At 37.9% G+C, this 19,854-nt stretch overlaps 1 protein-coding gene across 10 annotated transcripts in view; it reads right to left on the reverse strand.

Annotated features, from left to right (window-relative positions):
* SNCAIP (synuclein alpha interacting protein) overlaps window positions 1-19,854 on the reverse strand; it is an 89,071-nt gene that overhangs the window by 53,442 nt on the left and 15,775 nt on the right. The window lies entirely within an intron of this gene.

The raw sequence follows: 19,854 nt of genomic DNA on the forward strand, positions 1-19,854 counted from the left end.
TTTTCTTACTGCAAGAGGAAAAGAAGAGCAAATTCTCTTGCAAAGCAAGAAATTTGTCTGGAAAAGTCAGTTATTAGATCTGAATAAACTGAAGCTTCAACAATCAGAAGATCAACGATAACAAACCCCTCATTGCCAATCTTAACTACAATGAAGGTGTGTGTTATCACTACAGACAAGTGAGACAGAAGTAAAAGTAGAAAAGGAAGTTATTTTACAGGAAGCTGAAAAACAAAAGCACAATGCATTTTTAAATAATGTGGGACTACATAAGGATTAAGTATTACTGTAGAAGAAAATTAAACCCTCCAGTACTTGCATCTAACAAAGGAAACACCTTAAGGAAAAAAAAGACACAAACCAAATTTATTCATATGACAACTACCAAGACATATGCTTATGAATAATTAAATCAGCTGTGTAGGCCTAAATAAAATCACTGCGTGAAAATTTCACATGCATTTAAAATTACCTAGATATGGGATCTGAAAAAAGAAAGCTTTTCTGTAAGTGTCAGACAAAACAAAACCTCAGTAATTTATCTCCCTAATAATACACTATCTAAGCACAAAGCTGACCTTAATACACCTGTTCTTGAGAAGCTATTACAAAGAGAAACAGTAGGCAAAACTCCCATAATATGCTGAAATAGATGGAAAAGCAAATTTTTGTTTCTCACCAAGTTACCGAAGCACTATCAGCATCATTTTCTCATTAAGTGAATGTTCCAGTTTTGGCTGGGGTGGTTAATTTTCTTCACAGCAGATAATATGGGGCTGGGATTGGGACTTGTGCTGGAAACAGAGTTGATCATTCAGGGATGTTTTCATTACTGCTAAACAGGGCTTACATAGAGCTAAAAAATCTTCTGCTCCTTACACCTCCCCCCTGTGAGCAGGCTTGGGGTGCAAAAGGAGTTGGGAGAGCCAGGACAGATGATCCCAACTAACTCAATGAGATATTCCACAGCAGATGACATAATAATCTGCATAGAAAGCTGAAGGAAAGAAAAGGGAGGGTGTTTGGAGTAATGAAGTTTGTGTCTTCCCAGGTCAGTGTTACCCATGATAAGGCCCTGATCTCCTACAGATGGCTGGCCTGCTCATGTAAAATGGTGGATTAATTCCTTGTTTTGCTCTGCTTGCATGCACAGCTTTTGCCCTTCTCTACTAAACTGTCTTGATCTCAACCCAAGGGTTTTCTCACTTCTACTCTCCAAGCAATTGGGTGGTGACACTGTGGAGGACAGCAGCATGTAAGAACAACCTCAACTGCCTACCATTTTCTCTCACTGTGACTGTTAGACTTGAGTGAAGCAGTGAGAAAAGGCTGCAGAAAGGTAAAACCAGAAGTGTCTCTATCGTGAAACTCATCAGAAGCTTTTTATTTTGCATATTCCCAAATGCAAAGTTTATTCTCAGAGAGACCCACTAAAATCAGACAAAAGCCTGACAATGAAAGGAAATAGCTATTGTGAAAAGGCATGACACAGTAAAGTCTACAAATTTCTGCATTTCAGAATTTCCGTAACAGAAACACAAAGTATCAGTATATTTTTTAAAGATTTACGTATTTGGTAGACATGACAGCTAAATTGTGCACTGGTAATGTATTGCAGTGATTAGCAAGGCAAGGTTTTGGTAGTGGGAGAGTAAAAAAGTTGGCTTCTGAGAGAAGATGCTAGAAGTTTCTGCTGTGTCTGATGGAGCCAGTTCCAGACAGAGCACTCCATGACAGATCCATTGCTGATCAGACGTGAGCCCATCAGTGATGGTGGTGGCACCTCTGCGACAGCAGTTTTAGGGAAGGGAAAAAAATTACTGTGCAACAGCAGCCAGGAGAGAGGAGTGAGATTATGAGAGCAACGGCCCTGCAGACACCAAGGTCAGTGCAGGAGTGGGACAAGGTGGTCCAGGTACCAGAGCTGGAATTCCTCTGTAGCCCGAGGTGAAGGCCATGGCAGGACAGCTGTGTGCCTGCATCCCACAGAGGAGCCTGTGGAAGACCTCAAAGGAGGCTGGAAGCCCAAAGGAGGCTGTGACACCACCGAAAGTCCATGCTGGAGCAGGGTCTTTGCAGGACCTGTAAGCATGTGGAGAATGGATACTGCAGAAGCAGTTTGCAGGCAGGACTTGTGACCTCTCTCCAGAGAAGTAGAGACTAGCTGTCAGTCTATCACTGTGACTACTGACATCAGTTCAAACCAAATTATTATTAGTTTTTGAAGTAAGACAAAGGCTGACTAATATGCCAAATGTATTTGACAAATTCTGTCTGTATATGTCAGCTACCAGAGGGTGGTTGGGCACTGGAGCAGGTTTCCCAGGGAAGTGATCACAGCACCAAGCCTGACTGAGCTCAAGGTTTATTTAGACAATGTCCTCAGACACAAAGTGTGACTCTTGGGGCATTCTGTGTAGAAAGCTGGATTTTATGATCCTTTTTTGGTCCCCTTGCAACTCAGAATATTCGCATTATTCTGTACATACTGTCCAAGAGAAATTAAAGGACTGTGTTACTACAAAAGGTGATAAATGTATGAAATAGGGATGAGCATTAAAAAAAGTTTAAAGGTTAGAAATATATATGGACAATATAACATAGAAATAGTTTGAAAACAAACCAAAGCTTCAATGAGTTTCTGTTTTTCACTGGAATTAAATATATTAAAGCTGCTCACCCACTATAATTAAAAGTCAACAGAAGAAATAAATAAAGCTATTTTAAACATCTCATATAAGGAAGAATCAAGAAGTGACCCAGGGTTTTTATTTTCAACTAAAACTGAAGCTGTTAAAATTAAATTATAGTTTTCTAAAATGAGATTTTGAAATAATTTTTTTAAGTAAAATTACATTAGTCACTTAAAAATTATTCCGTTCATAAGAACCTCCAGTAAAAAAAAAAAAAAAAAACAACTCCATAGCTTTAGTAAAATAACTATTATACCTGGTTACCACATATCTCAAGATATAGAGCAGAAAGATCTCAACCTTTCAAAATTATTATTTCATTCCAAATTGGAAGAGCCATTGAAGCAAAAGAAATTTCCTGTATCCATGCAAGGATACAAGGACTGGATTCCACCTAGTGATATAGAAAACCCATTAAGTCAGTCCACAGTCCTGTATTACTACTTCCCCAAAATCTTATCTTCTGTCTTTTAAAAACTTAAAGACTATGAAACACACAAAGGCTGAAGAAGTCAGCCAATAACCAAACCAAAGACATTTTCTCTATGGAAAGCTTGCTGAAAATAGTGTTCAGTTATATGAAAAGAAAGGGCAAGAGATGAATGTATTGGCTTTGCTACAGAATTTTTTTTTTTTTTTCTTAACAAAGTAAAATTGAACAGCACCTCAATTCAATTATTATGACTAAATAAGATTTCTCATGACTATACTTGGAGTTTTATGCAGAAGGTGTACTTTCTGGATACAATTTAACACAGTAGAAGACCACCATGCTAAGGATGGTACTCAGTCAGAACTGTGACTATTTTGAGAGCTTAGTGATGGCTGAATTCAGCACAACACCAGAAGCAGAAACAATCTGAATGGGATTCACAGGAGGATCATAAGCCCAACTGGTCAAATTCAAGGTAGAAATAATTGCAACCAAAATTACAGCTGCTAGCAGTGGCTGATATGAGATGAATAATGTGTTTTTAGTACCAACATCAAAGCAATACAGATGACTGTCTCTAGCTTGTCAGCAGAAATGTCTGACATTTAACCTATAAATGTTCCTAACTGTATTTTGGAAGCTAGTAATTTAATATTCCACAAAATCTTAACTGCGAAAAGGGCATTTCCTCTGTGGCAATTTGACTTGCAGAGAGACATATGCACACACATGTATGTTTTACACAGGTTAAAAATTTTGGTTGGCTCTCAGAAAATCACAACTAAAAGAGTACCACATAAACATCACTCACATGTACTGGGGAAAAAAGTGCCTTTTTACAGTTTTATGAATCAGTTCACCAGGAGAAATCAAGCTAAAAACTACTACAAAGAAATGGGTAATACTAGAATTATCGGTAGAATAACATATTGCATATGTTTCATTGCAACAGATAGTAGTAATTGGAACCAAACTCATCCTTCTCCTTTTCAAACACACTGTTTTTCCAAAATAGATTTCCTCTGCTGTTTTCCTTCTCAGCTAAAACTAGACATCTGAGCTCAAATCCTGCTGCTGTCAGTACAATCAGATTAATTAGGGGAAAAAAAGCACAAAAAGAACATTTTCTAGAGTAATATTACTAATACTAGTAGCAGTGAAGTATTAGATGCAGCGAACAAATCCATCAACTCCTGCAAACACTAAAAATTCTCTCTGGGTGATGGTACATATTTTCAAGATTGCTTACAATTGTTCACAGATTTAGTTTCTAAGGCAGACCAAGCCTTGGATTTTTCTTTCCACACAGTCTCAAACAGGCACACCATCAGAAATCCCTAGGGCCCAGTGTGCCTTTTGAAGATGAAGTAGACCAATGCAGGAACAGCAGGAATGCTTTAAGAGTCATATCAGTCCTTCACATAACCCATACTAGTGCTCATAGGCAAGAACAAGGCCCTACTGGTGAGCTTTTGCTGTCAGGCAATTAACTGAGTGAATGAGGAGACTGACGTAGGAGGCAGGGTATGGGCAGCCATCAGGTTCAGGCTCTTGTTCTGACTGTTCAATGCAAAACTGAACAGCCTGGAACAAAACAACGTAACTGGTTTGTAGCGATGCCTTTGCCACAAGGCTGTAGTGAATTCGGTAGCTTCTAAAGCAAATGGATCCAGTGCCTCAGACAAAACTAGTCTCAGTGTAGCATGTGAAAGACTAAATCCAAGAGTGAACACAGGGAAAATGTCCTTTACTGAGCCAAAATAAAACATGTAATTGAAAAGGCATAATTTTAATTATTCATGCATACACAAAAACCAAGAACAAATAGCAATAAAAGATCTGCAGTCAATTAAATCTTTATTTCAGTTGTAACTCAAAGAAATCCTGCTAAATGCCACATGGGATTTTATTTTCCACATGTCAGAACTACTTTGACAAAATATTCGGGGATTTACTTAAACTTTCAACCAAATATAAAGTGAATCTGATGTAAAATACTTCTAAGTTTCCTTTAGCGCAGTTAATATTAAAGATTAGGCTTTAAATGCCAGAATGTCATGACAGTTGCTTTTTAATTAGGAGATAAGGTTACATTTTTCAATTACAGGTCTAAGATAACAAAATAAACATATGGTTGTTCCCTAAGCATCAGAAGCTATAGTAGCTCAAGATGAACAAGATCTGTGGGCAGAAATGAAAGACACTACATCTTTAATTTAAGCACACAGTATGTGTTTCAACTAATGCTTGAAATCTGGTAAGCATCTGACTTTTATTCCCTATCATTAAGAAATACCAAGATCATGCCCCCAAATTTCTTCACTTTCAAAGAAACAGAACAGTGTAACATTACATTATGTAAAATCTATTCAGCATGCAATGAAAAGCCCAGCACACAATTAAATCTACTGTTGAGGAAGGGATGTCAGCACTAGCAAATGCCTAAAACTGAATTCAGTTCCTCCATTCTCATATTCTACTGTAACACCCAAGTTCTACAAAAAATTAATTTGGACTTCCACCTCTATTTAATACACATTGTGCAGAAAGCCATACAGTTAAGTTCATGAGCACTGCCAGAGCTGGGGGATGTGGGAACTGGACTACTGAACGAAGGTAAGAAAGCTTAGCTACCCTGGGTTATACTAATACCTCTTTAGCTATGCCATCACTACTTATGCTACCTGTCACCTGGCAGTGTGCTGTCTCCTGTTAAAGATTACATGTTCTTTGAGACAGGGATTGCATGGTCACTGTACATTTGTCTGGCTTTTCGTATAGCTGGTGTCCCTGTCCATTAACAGAGCTTTGTGGTGCAAGAGTAATCCAGATAAATATAAACATAATGCAAACATAATACACCAGAGTGGGCCGTGGAAGAGGACACATTTGAAGATCTGTAGACAACATCTTCATTCACTAAATGCAGATGGTGCCTTTGCAGTTGCTAAGTGCCGAAGTCAAGGAGAAAGCATCAAACACATAGAAAGCATCAAGCATACAGTTTTACTAGAACAGAATAGCTGAGTTGAAAGTTGAAAAATGATCATACCATGATCATTTAGGTATGAGTAAATGATTAAATTTAACACTATACATATACGCACTCTTAAAAGAGCCCAGCTTCTCACTCATATTTCTATTATCTTCATAATCTCTAAAGGGGAAATTACTTGGATATAATCAATAAATTTTTAAGCAACATGATTTTAGGAATATAAAGAGCGACAATGAAGCTCAAATGGAGGCTGATTCCCTTTGCAAGTATACCACTTTAACTTCATGCATTCAAATAAAATGGCAATATGATACATGGTTAGACTACGTTGGTATTTTTAATTCATATAAGTGTTTGTGACAATACAATGTACTCCGAACTGCATTGTGCAACCAATTTTTGTTACCCTCTAAATCTCCCAAAGTATTTTTTCTTACTATGTGATGTAAACATTTTTTCTACAACTTGTCATTGATATTACCTATCAAGTCAGATCTTAAACATAAAAATATATAGGGAAGGCTCAATAGGAGTGGTAGAAGTTAAGAGTTAAGATGAATTTTAAATAACAATTCATTGGAAAAAAATTAAAAGGAAGTTACAGTGAAGCTGAAAAATTATGTGATTTATTTCAGTGAAGGAATGTATTCTGCAACCAGGATTACCTAATCCCATATCACATTTATTCAGGAATACTCCTGAGTTTAAAAGTTCACAACAGCAATTCATAATAGTATGATACCTCTAAGGCAAGTAAAACCAAAAGTACTGCTTTTAATCATCACTCAAGTACTATCAGTGCACAAGCTATACAGATAGGACAGGAAGACAGAATTCAGCAAAGCACAATTTTCCAAGACCAAAGATGCTGTTTGCAAAGTCTTACTTCAGAAAAATTCTGCATTCCAGACATATGGAAACAATCCACCTACAGCCCTGAATAGTCCCAAATACTGAGCCCAGTTCTGTTCCTAATGAAGCCAGTGTACAAAGAGGACTGGTCTAAGATAAGAAAAAATGTATTTATTCCTGGCCAAATGTAGTTGAACTTTTCCTGGTTATATACCCAGACCTTGAGAACATGTGTTCTTCCATACTGGTTGCATATAAAGGGCAGGACTGTCCCGCCCTGCTCTGCAATGAGGCGACCTCACCTCAAGGCCTTGCATGCATTTTTGGGCACCTCAATATAAGAACGATCTAAAGCTATTAGAAGGTGTCCAAAGGAGAGGTATGAAGATGGTGGAGGGTCTTGAAAGGAAGCCATAGGAGGTGCAGCAGAGGTTACTTGGTCGGTTCAGCCTGGAGAAGAGGAGAATGAGGGAAGACCTCATTCCAGTTCTGCAGTTTCCCCGTGAGGGGAAGCAGAGAGGCAGACAGTGATCTCTTCTTTAGGGTGACAGTGACAGGATTCAGGAGAATGGCATGAAATTCTGCTAGGGGACGTATAGGTTCCATATCAGGAAAAAGGTTTTTCAACCAGAGGATGGCTGGACACTGAACAGGCTCCCTAGGGAAATGGCCACAGCACCAAGCCTGACAGAGCTCAAGAACTGTTTGGGAAATGCTCTCAGATACAAGTTGCAATTCTTGGGGCTGTCCTCTACAAGGCCTGGAGCTGGATTTTGATGATTCTTGTGCTTATTTACTGACTCGGGATTTTCTACACTTACATGATTCTATTATTCAATCCCATGGAGCCTTAAGAGGGATGCACAATTTGCACAATTTCTGCAGCCCAGAAAGTCAAACATGTCCAAACGAAAAGCAGTGCAACCACCAGAATCTCCAGGAGGAGACTGTGCCCCTCTACTCTGCTCTCATGAGATTTCAGCTGGAATAGTGTGGTTCTAGGATCCTCATTTCTAGGATCCTGTAGACCCGTTTGTGGCGGGTCTACAGGAGGGCCATGAAAATAACTAAAGGGAGGGAAAAACTTTCTTACAAGGAAAGCCCGAGAGAGTCAGGGGTGTTGAATATGAAGAAGAGAAGGGTCCAAGGAAACCTTACTGCTGCTTTTCAATACTTCAGAGGGGGCTTACAAGAAAGACAGGGATAGATTTTTAGTAGAGACAGTAGGGATAGAACAAAACATAATAGTTTGTTTAAACTAGACATAGGGAATAATTTTTTTGCAATGTGGTGGTGAAACACTGGAACAAGTTGACAGCTTGTCATCTGCCAACTACCTCAGCCAACATTCAAGGTCAGGTTGGACTGGGCTCTCAAGAACTTGATCTGGTTGAAGATGTCCCTGCTCATTGCAAGGGATTTAAATTAGATGACCTTTCAAAATCCTTATGATTCTATGATTTTGAAGAAGTCATGTGGAAATAGGTAATAATATATATATGGTTCACCTACTCTTCTACTTCCATGAAATGAATGGAAAATTCATCACAATCTCAGGCATTTTAACATCAAATATATGTAATTTCTATAAAGACTGACATCTGTAAGATGTGTCAGCATAAACAGAGTGAAGATAAAGCATGCTTATTAAGATACAGTTCCTCATGTTTTTGTTTTTGGTTTTTTTTAGCACATTGAATAATACTTCAAATAACTTCCTGCAAGTATTAGCCTAAGGATGACATCTGAGCTGCAGTAACATACAAGAAAGCTTTGCCAAAAAGCTTTTGTGTCTAAAATGCTACCCACCTTAGCACAAGGAGTGTCTATTTGGCTGCTGGAAGCATCTCCTTGCTTTTTAAATTCTGGTCCATTTAGTTGTCTCATGAACAACCATCACATTAATATTAAAAGAGAGTGATTCTAGTCCTTCACTTCCAAAATAACATAGCAACCTAGCAAGCAGAAACTAATATTGAAGCTACTGGGTGATCTGACAAACAGAAAAGTTATTTTTACTGTAATCCAACTGGAAAGGCATCTGCTCACTGCAAACCACCTCAGATTTCTTATTAAAAACCCATTCTTCTCACCCAATAGTTTTATATTCCTTCAATATTCAAGCATAAAGAAACATGGACTCCAAGCATTCAGCCAGAAATATCCACTTGAGCATTCTGGAGTGAGGCCTAGAAAAATAAAGTTGTTTGCTTCACTTAGCCTTGAAAGAGAAACCTTAGGAGTTGGAAATTAATAGCTTTTATTTCAAAACTGCCACAGCAAATGATTCAAGCACTGTAAAAAAACTTAATACACTGGCTGCTTAACTTTGATGACAGGATCAAAACAAATAAGAGGTCAACTGAGCTGTTCAAGAATATTTAATTGGCTGTAGTTGATTAATTTATGGTTTTATTCCCTTTGAAGTACTACATGGTTATTTGTTCTTAATATGAAATATCCTACAGTCATGCAAAATTAATACACTTCTCTCACTGCAATCTTGCTTATATGGCAACTGTTTTAGTTATTTCAGACCAGCTAACTCCTTTTATATGTTTTAGGACTTACTGATGTGCAGATCAAATCCAGATCAAACCACCTCCCTTTGTAAACAATGTATGTACATATATATGTGTAAAAGCAGAGAAAGAGAGGGCAAAAACCTCACTAAATATAGAGCAAGAATAAACACTACTCCGTTATCACAACTTGTTTCTATAATCACTACTGTTGTTAGCGATCTCCAGTGGGACAGTGGCCACACTGGACACTCTGTGTTTGGAGTGAAACACACAGCTGTGCTTCGGATGTAGTCCCAGACAAACTGTAAGAAAAGCAGATGGTGGGATTTACTTCAGTTTCTAACATCTTAACTTTTGCACTAGAAGTGGAATCAGGTCTGGCTTGGACACTTTCTAATTGTCAAATGATGACAGTAAGAAAAGTATTGCGTTATCCAGGTACCAAACACAGAGGTACAGCTTCTGCTGAGTGTGCTGCAGCAGTATTCTTTCCTCTTCACAGTGACATGCTGTTATATTTGCACATAGGGACCACAGAGTAACTTTAACCATAATGTCTATAAGCCCATTCCTTCTTTAGTAATTTTCCATATTAAAAAAAGAGACTCTACCTGAAAGAGGAGATTAAATGAACCAATGCACTATTCATTCTTAGCCATTTTTTTGTTAATGGCCATTAAACTAGTCCATCATGGCAAATAGCCTGTAGTTGTACTTATTTCTACTGCTGCTTATGTGACACTTACCTAAGATGTGGAGTACTACTTCCTGCCAGACACTGACCCTGGGCGTGAGGGCTGCTCCCTTCACTTGTTTAAAAATGGTCTTTAAATGGTAATGAACTTCTGCTTTTCCTTTATGCTTCTCTGTGAATATGTATTTATTGTCATGTTATCTTCAGTTACTATTTGTTCGCAAAATGGATTTGCTCATCAAACATTTTTGAGACAGCGTAACTCTAAAATAACAAAATATTTCTGCTTATAAACATTCATGCACAGAAAATAATAATTCTCCAGTCTCTATTACAAGAGAAATATTGAAGTCCATTTGAAGTTACATAAATGTAAATTTGAAAACCTGTCACCTAGAAGCATAAGAAATAGTTGCAAATAAAGCAATCTACTTAAAGTGTGAAATTCTTGTAATTCATGTATGAAATGGCCACTTCCCACAAAAAAGACCAGCATCATCTCCATGAAATATAATTTATTTTCTCAAAAGAAATGTCCCTATAATTTCAAAAAAGACACTTGAGGTAAACACTGCATTTACAAAAAAAAAAAAACAAACTGTAACAGCAAAAACTCAAAAATCATTTTCCATCAATGAAAATCAGTTTTTATAAAAAAAAAGATTCATTTTCTCAAAGAAAAAATATAAAAATGAGCAAAGACATTTTAATAGCTTCATATATCCTCAAAAATAACCAGCAGATAGATCAACATTATCACCCAAAATAGCAGCATAAAAAAGGCTGGAAGGGTTTGCCTGAGTTTGTTTAGTTCAACCCCTCTGCTAACACAAAGTCAGGAAGAGCAGTTTAAATCCAGGACTGCACCCAGCTGGTTTCTGAATATCTCTAAGAATGGACACTCAAAAATGTCCCTGGTCCAGTGTGTGTCCAGCCTCACTGCAAAAAAGCATTTCCTTGTGTTTAGGTGGAATTTCATGTGTTTCACTTCGCGCCAATGGCCTCTTGTTCTGTCAGCGTGCACTGGAGAAGCCTTCATAGAGAAGAGCCTCACTCTTCTCCACTCTATCTCAGCTGGGAAGAGAGAGGGCCTAGGGATTACCTTTTTGTGGCCTTCTAGTTCCTGAAGGGAGCCTACAAGAATGATGGAGAGGAACTATTAATAAATTAGTGACAGGAGAAGAGCAATGATTTCAAACTGAAAAAGAGTAGATTAGAAAGAGGTTTAGATTAGATATTAGGAAGAAATTCTTCAATGTGAGACTGGTGAAGCACTAGAACAGGTTGTGAAAAGAAGTGGTGGATATCCCATGCCTGGAATGCTCAAGGCCTAGTTGGATAGGAAGAATCTCAGGTAGTGAAAGTTGACCCTCCCCATCATTGTGGGGGCATCAACCCAGCACCACCACTGTAATTCCTAAACAGCTAAACCACATGATCCAGTGCCTGATCCAGATCCCTCTTAAACACCTCCAGGGATGGTGACTGCTCCACCACTCTGGGCAACTTATCCCAGTGCCTGACCCTGCTAACAGGGAAACAAATTTTTATTATCTAATCTAAATCTCCCTTGTCTCAATTTAAGGCCATTTCCTCTGGTCCTGTCATTGGAGGCACAGGAAGGGACCAATCCCATCCCACGATGTCCAGAGAGTTGTAGAGACCCATGAGGTTTCCCTCTCTCCTTGAGACTAAACAAACCCATCTCCCTCAGGAGTTCCTCATAAGACATGTTTTCTAGACCTTTCAAGATCCTTGCTGCCTGTCACTGGATGTGCTCCAGCACCTCCATGTCCTTTGAGGGGCCCAGAACTGAACTCCAGGTGTGGCCTCACCACTGCTGAGTACAGGGGAAGAGCACACACTGGCTCATATTAAGCCAGCTGTCAAACAGCACCCAAGGTCCCATTCTGTTGAGCAAGCAGCTTTCCAGACTCTTCTGCCCAAGTCTGTGGTTTTGCACATCTGTGGTTACTGCAATCCCAATGCAGGATCTGTCATTGGGGTTGCATCTGAACATCCTGCAGTATCCTCAGCCCACTGACCAAGTCTGTTCAGGTCTCTCTACAGAGCCTTTATAGCCTCCAGCAGATCAACACACTCACACAACTTGGTGCCATCTGCAAATTCACTGAGACTACCCTCAATCCCCACCTCCAGATCATCAATAAAGATGTTAAAGAGAACTGGCCCTAAAACTGAGCCCCGGGGAACACTGCTAGGGACAAACTGACAACTGGCTTTGCTCCATTCACCACAGCTCTCTGGGCCCAGACATCCAGCCTGTTTTTTACCCATTGAAGAATACACCCATGCAAGCCAGCTTTTCTAGAAGGATACTGTGGGAGATGAGATAGAGAATGGTTTACTGATGTCTAGATAGACAACATCCACAGCTTTCCCTTCAACTACTAAGCAGGCCACTTTGTCACAGAAAGTGAATCAGGTTGGCCAAGCAGGAACTTCACTTCACAACTCCATGCTGGCTGGGCTTGATTCCCTGGCTGTCCTGCCTGTGCCATGCAATAGCTCTCAGGATGATCTCTTCCATGACCTTGCCCAGGACCAAGGTTAGGATAGCCTAACCTTGCAGATAGTGTAGCACGATGCTCTGCCCTGGAATGTGGTTCAGCCACTGGACAATATCCTATTTGCAAGGCTCTCAGTAATGGATTGAGAGGGAGAGTCATGTGCTGCTTTTGGTGTTGAATTATGCTAGAACCAATCTGGTTCACTAAACCTGAATTAATATCCTGATTACTGAGGCAACTGGAGACATGTGACTGGCAGTCAGTCACTTTATACTATGAAAGTCCATTCCATTCTCATGTGGTTAGCTTCTTCTAACATATTCCTTCTTGCAGTATATATGAAGTTTCCTCCTCTAAAGTGGGACTGCCTCTTCGAGGATACTCCTTGAGTCTGGAAGAGATCTGCCCACAAGCATTGGTATTGTGAGTTACATCAATCTCTACTTAATAATTGTTTATTTTTGCTAGCTTTAGTATAATTCCTTTGATATAGTACAGCATCCTATCTTATACTATATGCTAGTAGTAGTTTCAGATTTTATACTAAGTGTAGTAAGTGTTTCTGATTAAGATATTTTGTCTCATTATTTGTCATCATAAATAATACACTTTATACATCTGATATGCCACCTTTAATTCTGTGAGACAAAGTTATGTAAACTGTTGACAAAAGACTGGAGCTAAGATTGGATTCAGCTGCACTCAGGCTCCTCTTAAAAGCAGTTTAGAAAGCAAGGAGGTCCTTTCTGCACCTCATGATTCAACAGCACAGCTTCTCTAATAAACTTCATCTGAAGCTCCCACTCCCACCTGTGACGGACTGACAGGCCTATAGTTCCCTGGATTATCTTGTAAATGGGCACTATATTTGCTAATTTCCAGTCAGCTGGAACTTCTCCACTAAAACAAGACTGCTGTTAAATGATTGAGAGTGATTTGGCAAGTTCTTTTGCCAGTTCCCTCATTATTCTGGGGTGTATCCCACCACAGCCCATGTTCCTTAAGGTCCCTCCCAACCCAGGCCTTTCTACAATTCTATGAGCAACAAGTGCTTTCCAGCTCTTCTTTCCAGGGCTGTACACATGGGATTCTTTCAAGCAGGTCTCTGAAGTTATGTATGGAACAGTATTGGTGGCTTTTATACTAACGACTTCTTCCTCTAAGCATTTTTTTGTAAACGTGTGTGAAACTCCGTAATAGGAAATTGATATTTCAAACATAAGATATCATAATGCTAGTAATGTAAGATATCCCACACTGAGAACTATTCCAAGGCAGAGATGAGGACTAATTTTGCATTTTTCCAGGTTGGCAGGGTTTCAGTGCTTTTTCATTCTCATGTCCTTTTTATATATTGAAGTATTTTGCAGAGATAAGAACAAGAAAGAGATAACGCTATTATGCTGTTAAAAGGCTTTTTATCAGATGCAGAAAGAGAAATACCTATCAAAAAAATTGTTTGCATAATCATGACATAAACAAGCTGCAATTAGATTGTACTTATAATTTCATTATGCTGCTCATTATGACCAAGATATCCTGTTTGTTCTGCCTGTTCAAACAGAAAAAAACCCAACCCTTCATAAAAGCAATTCTTTAATAGTGTTTCAGAAGGAAGCTGTAGCTGGTAAACACATGTTCTTATGGGAAATTGCCATAATCCTGACTATATCCCAGCAGGCTCTGAAAATATTTCTCACAAAGTCTCTTACATAAAATCTACCACATATGTACAGCAGACCATGTTTCACATCCTTTTAAGGAACTTCTGAGATTAATTAAGAGGACGTTACACTTGCTTTTCCTTCCAAATGTCTACCTCTTGCAACAGGTATTCTGTAGTATTTATTTTCTCTCCTGTTTTCATAGTTTCTGCACTACCATGAACCGTAAAAGAGGCTGTGAAAGTTTACAACTAGATCCCCTATTGACAGATTCTTACCGTCAACTTCTTATGGAGCCTATCCATCACACAAACTATTGATAAATCCATTTCTTTACATTTGTACCACTAAGCTCCAACCATTCTTCCAGGACAATTATCAGAGAAATCAATACACTTGCTATTTTTTATGTGGTTGCTAAGAGGTTTTGAAAATCAATACAGTCGTTATTTTTTATATGGTTACTAAGAGGTTTTGAAATGGAACTAACTTTTTTCTTTTTCTTTTTTTTTTTTTTTAATTACTATTGACTGATGTGTCAAAAAGAACACAAATAGACCAATACAGCTCCCTTACTAATTGTCATTCAGCTAAATATCTATAAGCTATTAGAGACATTTAAAAGACACAAATTTCTGGATGAGGAACGCTAACATTGATGAAAATTTTAATAAACTCTACCATTTGAAAAATGTAGATCACTCTTCACAATCTAAAATGAACAGAATGGTTTTCTCACTTCTTAACTGAGTTTTTGCCCTCTTGCATCAAACAAGACAATTCAGTTAGAGAAAATGAGACCACATTATAGACATGGAAAAATTCTCAGTGCAACCACAGAAAAATTCAAGAAATATTTTGATCTTTTTATTTTAAATATAGTTTATTTGATATTCCAAATCAGAAACCAAGCAATTAGTCTTTCTGAAAAGCTCTGTGATCCAGTATCACCTACTGTAATTATCTATTTTTATCAAAACAAGAATCAGTAGCAATTAGAAGTCTGCCAGGACTACTGTGTAGGTTGTCTCCTACCTCATCTTCTTTTTAAATTGTTGTTTTTTCCAGAATTGTTTACCAAACAGATCAACAGTCATGCCTCATTGTCTTCTACTCATTGGAACAAAACTGACTTTTACAATTTGTGCAATTTGAAATTATGTGTTCAAAAGACAGCATGGATAAGAAAGGGGGTGGTACTTCTGATTACTTCTGGTTACACTTCTGATCTGTGTAATTAGTAAATCTGTAAAAAGTGGATTTAGAACTCCTCTATTCTGATTTACCAGCATTATGTTCATGCTTAGGCTGCGTTTGTAGAAATAGCTGCAGAAAATGCAGGAGGGAAAGAAAAAAGTCAGACCTTTAATGAACATACAGAAACTTATAACCAATGTCCTCCACACTGAAATATCACAGATGGTAAGATTAATTTTTAAATGATTGTGTTTTCCTTTACCACATGCAAAAATATTGCAATAGTATTTTTATCTTTTTGGATGTTAGTTGGCCACAATGACTTGCTATTACAGTTGGACCACAAATGTTCTACCACTAAAGTTTAAATCTATCTCTTGGTTTTGACTCCACACTATAAATCACTTAAATAAACAGGCAAATTTTTCATTTGCACTTCTGTTATTTTCCATCCAGTCTCTACTCTCTAGAAAGTATTCAGACTTCTCTGTGTCACTCTTTAAAGCCCATGGTTTTAAGTGCTCTGTCTAGAGTACTCTAGCTACTTCTGTGGGTGTCACTGCTAATCAAAGACACATGGAAAGGAAATGAAGAAGCCAAGAAGCAGCCTTGTTGTCTGGAAAAACCTCAGAATACATGGACATGGGTGACAACAGTAGGAAAAATCAGAGCTGGATAACAGGAAATCTTTGCAACTTACCAAAACAGTTTAATTAGAGCCTAATTTTAAAGCATATGAAGCTGAATGAACAAAATTTAGCTGCAAATTAATGGAAAATTGGGGAAATGACCTCAAAGTTTCAAATGCACCTAAACCCCTCAAGACATTATAGGATGAGCCTATCACAACTGTTAAATTTTATTTACTATTTACATAGTCTATTCAAATTAAAACATATTTTTTCTTTTATATGTCCTACTCAAACATCACTAAATCTGTAGTCATTTGTAAACCTACCAAACATGTAGTCATCTATAAAGAGTGAATTTAGGATGTTTAATAGCTAAAGATGATCAGATAGGCCCTTGCAGTAAACCAGGAGGGAGTAATAGAGACACAGTTACTTCCTGAGTGATTTGGAATTAAGCTATTTCCTCTGTGGTAGCCTCATTTTTGATCGACACCAACTACACTTCTGTTCACAGCAACGAAAAAAAAGCATGCCTAGAGCATACCAAAGTCAGCTAATTCTGATCTCTGGTTATATTAACTAATACCCCATTCTGGTTTCTAGCTGCTGGCTCTCACAAGAGAAACAAACATATAGCTTAGGATGACCTCTGAGAAAAACTGCAATTTAAAATATGTAAGTTGTATGCCCAAACTGTTTATCATACATAGAGAAGAACTGATGTTTCACCACTGAGCTATTATCTTCATTTCCAGACCCGTTCAAGTCCTCCACCTCCATTGTGATGGCCTGAACTACACCCTTTTCTAGTCATGACTCTTGGGCCTGCCAAGAGCAGCTGTTACATTTAGCAGAATCTATTGACAGGGATTTGAAAGAATGTATGGCCAAATACCACACTCTCTTATTTTTTCACTCAAAAATTATGTCAACCAACATTTCTATTCCTAGTTCTAGAAGGATGTAAAAGAATAAAATTAAAAACTGGGAATAAAGGAAATCCCCCCTCCCCAGATTGACAATATTTGGCAAAGAGCATCTTAGCATGACAAGTAAGTATTTAGTTGTCTGCAAATGAGAAGTAAGCAGAAACACTGATTGGCTAGACTTGGTTCAAAAATCTAAGCAACTAACAATCAATGTTAGAATGTTAGTTTTCGAGTAAACAATATTATCATAGGAAAGCTTGTGCTCGTGGATAGTAGTACTGTAATTTGTAGTTTTATTAATGTAACTTTCAGCATCTATAAAACAAATCATCAGTCTTGGCATGTGTCCAAGGTACAAGTGTAGTGGCTTCACTGGCAATAAATACAGTTGGCTAGGCAGTGTTGTAAGACTGTTACTCCATTTTTTCCCAACAGAGGAGTACTTCTTTTACTGCCTCTTTTTCACTGAAACAATCAACCAGTTAGGATCTCTCCCACTTTAGGGAAGGGAAAACAGCTTTAACACTACTTAGAGCAAATCAGCACCAGTTGCAACTGTTTAAGAGATTATTCCTTTTAAACAAGTTCCAGTCTTTTCCATTTACTTGCTGCAAGGTAAAGGGACATTACATTTGGTGAGAAAGAGGAATGAGGATTTCCTGATTTGTATATCCTAATACACAGAAGAAAGCGTTGCCAACCCCAGAAATTGAATTTTGGAATACTGACAAAGTTATGAACTTCATGTGGTCCAGGATGTTCATATGGTGTTTCAATTACACAGATGATTCACAGATATTTATCACAGCCATACAGTCTAAAAAGGAACTTTGGATGGCTATGTCAGTTAAGCAGTTAGCTGCTACTGATGAATATGAACTTAGGCTGCTTGTTATCTAGCAAATCTGTCTTTGAAAAAGTACAGTCTTGCTATTCAAAAGGCAGTTGTTACTCTCACAAATGCTATTAGGAGATAAGAGATGATGCCTTACAATTCCAGAACCATGCTGGGCAGAAAAGAGTATACTGTCTTGCAGCTGTCAGAGCCCAATCTGTCCGAAATCCTGGATCCAACTGTTTCCAACCCTCAGAGCCAAGTTCTCAAAGTTCTGACCATTAATGAAGACTTTCACCCTCTCTGGCTGTTCAAACACCCACAGATCCAGCACTGTCACAAGTGCTGAGACCAGCAAAACTGAGTTTTGTAGCAGTACCATTCTTTGAGGATTTGCAGAAATGCATGCAGAGCTATAAAGTGCTGGAGAGTTACACACAGAAATACTAAGTAGCTTATGAAAGAGTTTCCACAAGAGATCAGACACATCTGTAGAACTGTAAGCAATAAAGACACTAATCTCTCCCTTAACTGATAGATCCAAAGAGCCTATCACCAGAATACTTAGGAAGAGACATTCTTCCCTGTAAGATCACAGCAACTTTCCTTTTGCCTGCAAGTTAGTTAATGCTTGTACAAATTCTTTAAAACCCTAGCAGGACCTTTTAAGCATGAAATGCTTAATCCTTTAATGCTGAGGAGAGTGGCTCTTTCCTTAAGGAAAGCCAGGTCTAAGTAAGATATTTCAGAATCAACTGGCAGACTCACTAGGGCAGAAAATACACCATTGTATACTTCTTTAAATATAGAAACAAGTACTGAATATAATAAGCAATTCTACAGAATATCCTGCTCTACCTAATCTACCACAGAACCAAAAATTCAGATTTACACTGAAGAAGAAGGCAGGAATTGCTCTTAATGTAAAAGATTCGCCCACCCACCTGAAATCCAGAATTGCTGCATCAGCCAGTCTCCAAAAAAAAAACTTAAGTGAACTTGTAACATATATGTAGTTTTCAATTCAGAAATTTGAAAAGCTCTCTTTGAGTCTAGAAAAGAGGAAGCACTGATTATCCATCCACTTTCACCAGTGAATGATGCAGAAGTTCTAGAAGCAGCTGTGCTGACTCCAAACCATCACCACTTCCATCAGCCAAGACAGGGAACCTTAAAGTATGCCACAGATTTTGAGTGAGGGATGCAAAACAATTATTACAATCTCTTTCTTTTTAATGTACACATGTAGATTTACTTTACAAAGCAAGAAAGAGAATTACTTCCATTGCTCTGCAGAATTACAGTGATGAAAATATCAGCTTTGGAGATTTTTTTCACTTTCTCAATTTTATGGAAGCCATCCTCCTCAAAGAAGTTTATTTATTACATTGCCATTCTGCAGGCCCATGTCTAGAAAAATTACAACTGCAAATATTTAAAAAATACCTTGCAAGTGTTGTAATTTTTCAAGCATCTTCATTGGTTTAAACCACTCCATTTATGGGAAAAGAAAATTTATTTCTGTTGGTCCTGGTGAAATTTGTATTTTCCACATTGCAGTTGGAGATCTAAAATACATTTAGGGAACATTCTACTACCTTATACCTGTAATTAAAATATGAGTTTTGCTTTCTTCCCCATCACAATCATGAGCCTTCATGTGTTTTAAAATATTAATAAAATAAGAAAAAGAAGCCTTTTTTTTAAAATTCCAAACTCTTCCAAGAGCCAATATTAAAGCAATGACTTGATAGTGCAATATTTTCTTATGGAGGTTCCAGTAAGATTGAATTTATGATTTATCACACTGTACTACCCCATAATCAACACAACCTCTGAAACTGTAAGATCTCAGCAACATGTAAAAAGCA

This window comes from Taeniopygia guttata, chromosome Z (assembly GCF_048771995.1).
Source record: "Taeniopygia guttata chromosome Z, bTaeGut7.mat, whole genome shotgun sequence".
Classification (NCBI taxonomy): Eukaryota; Metazoa; Chordata; class Aves; order Passeriformes; family Estrildidae; genus Taeniopygia; species Taeniopygia guttata.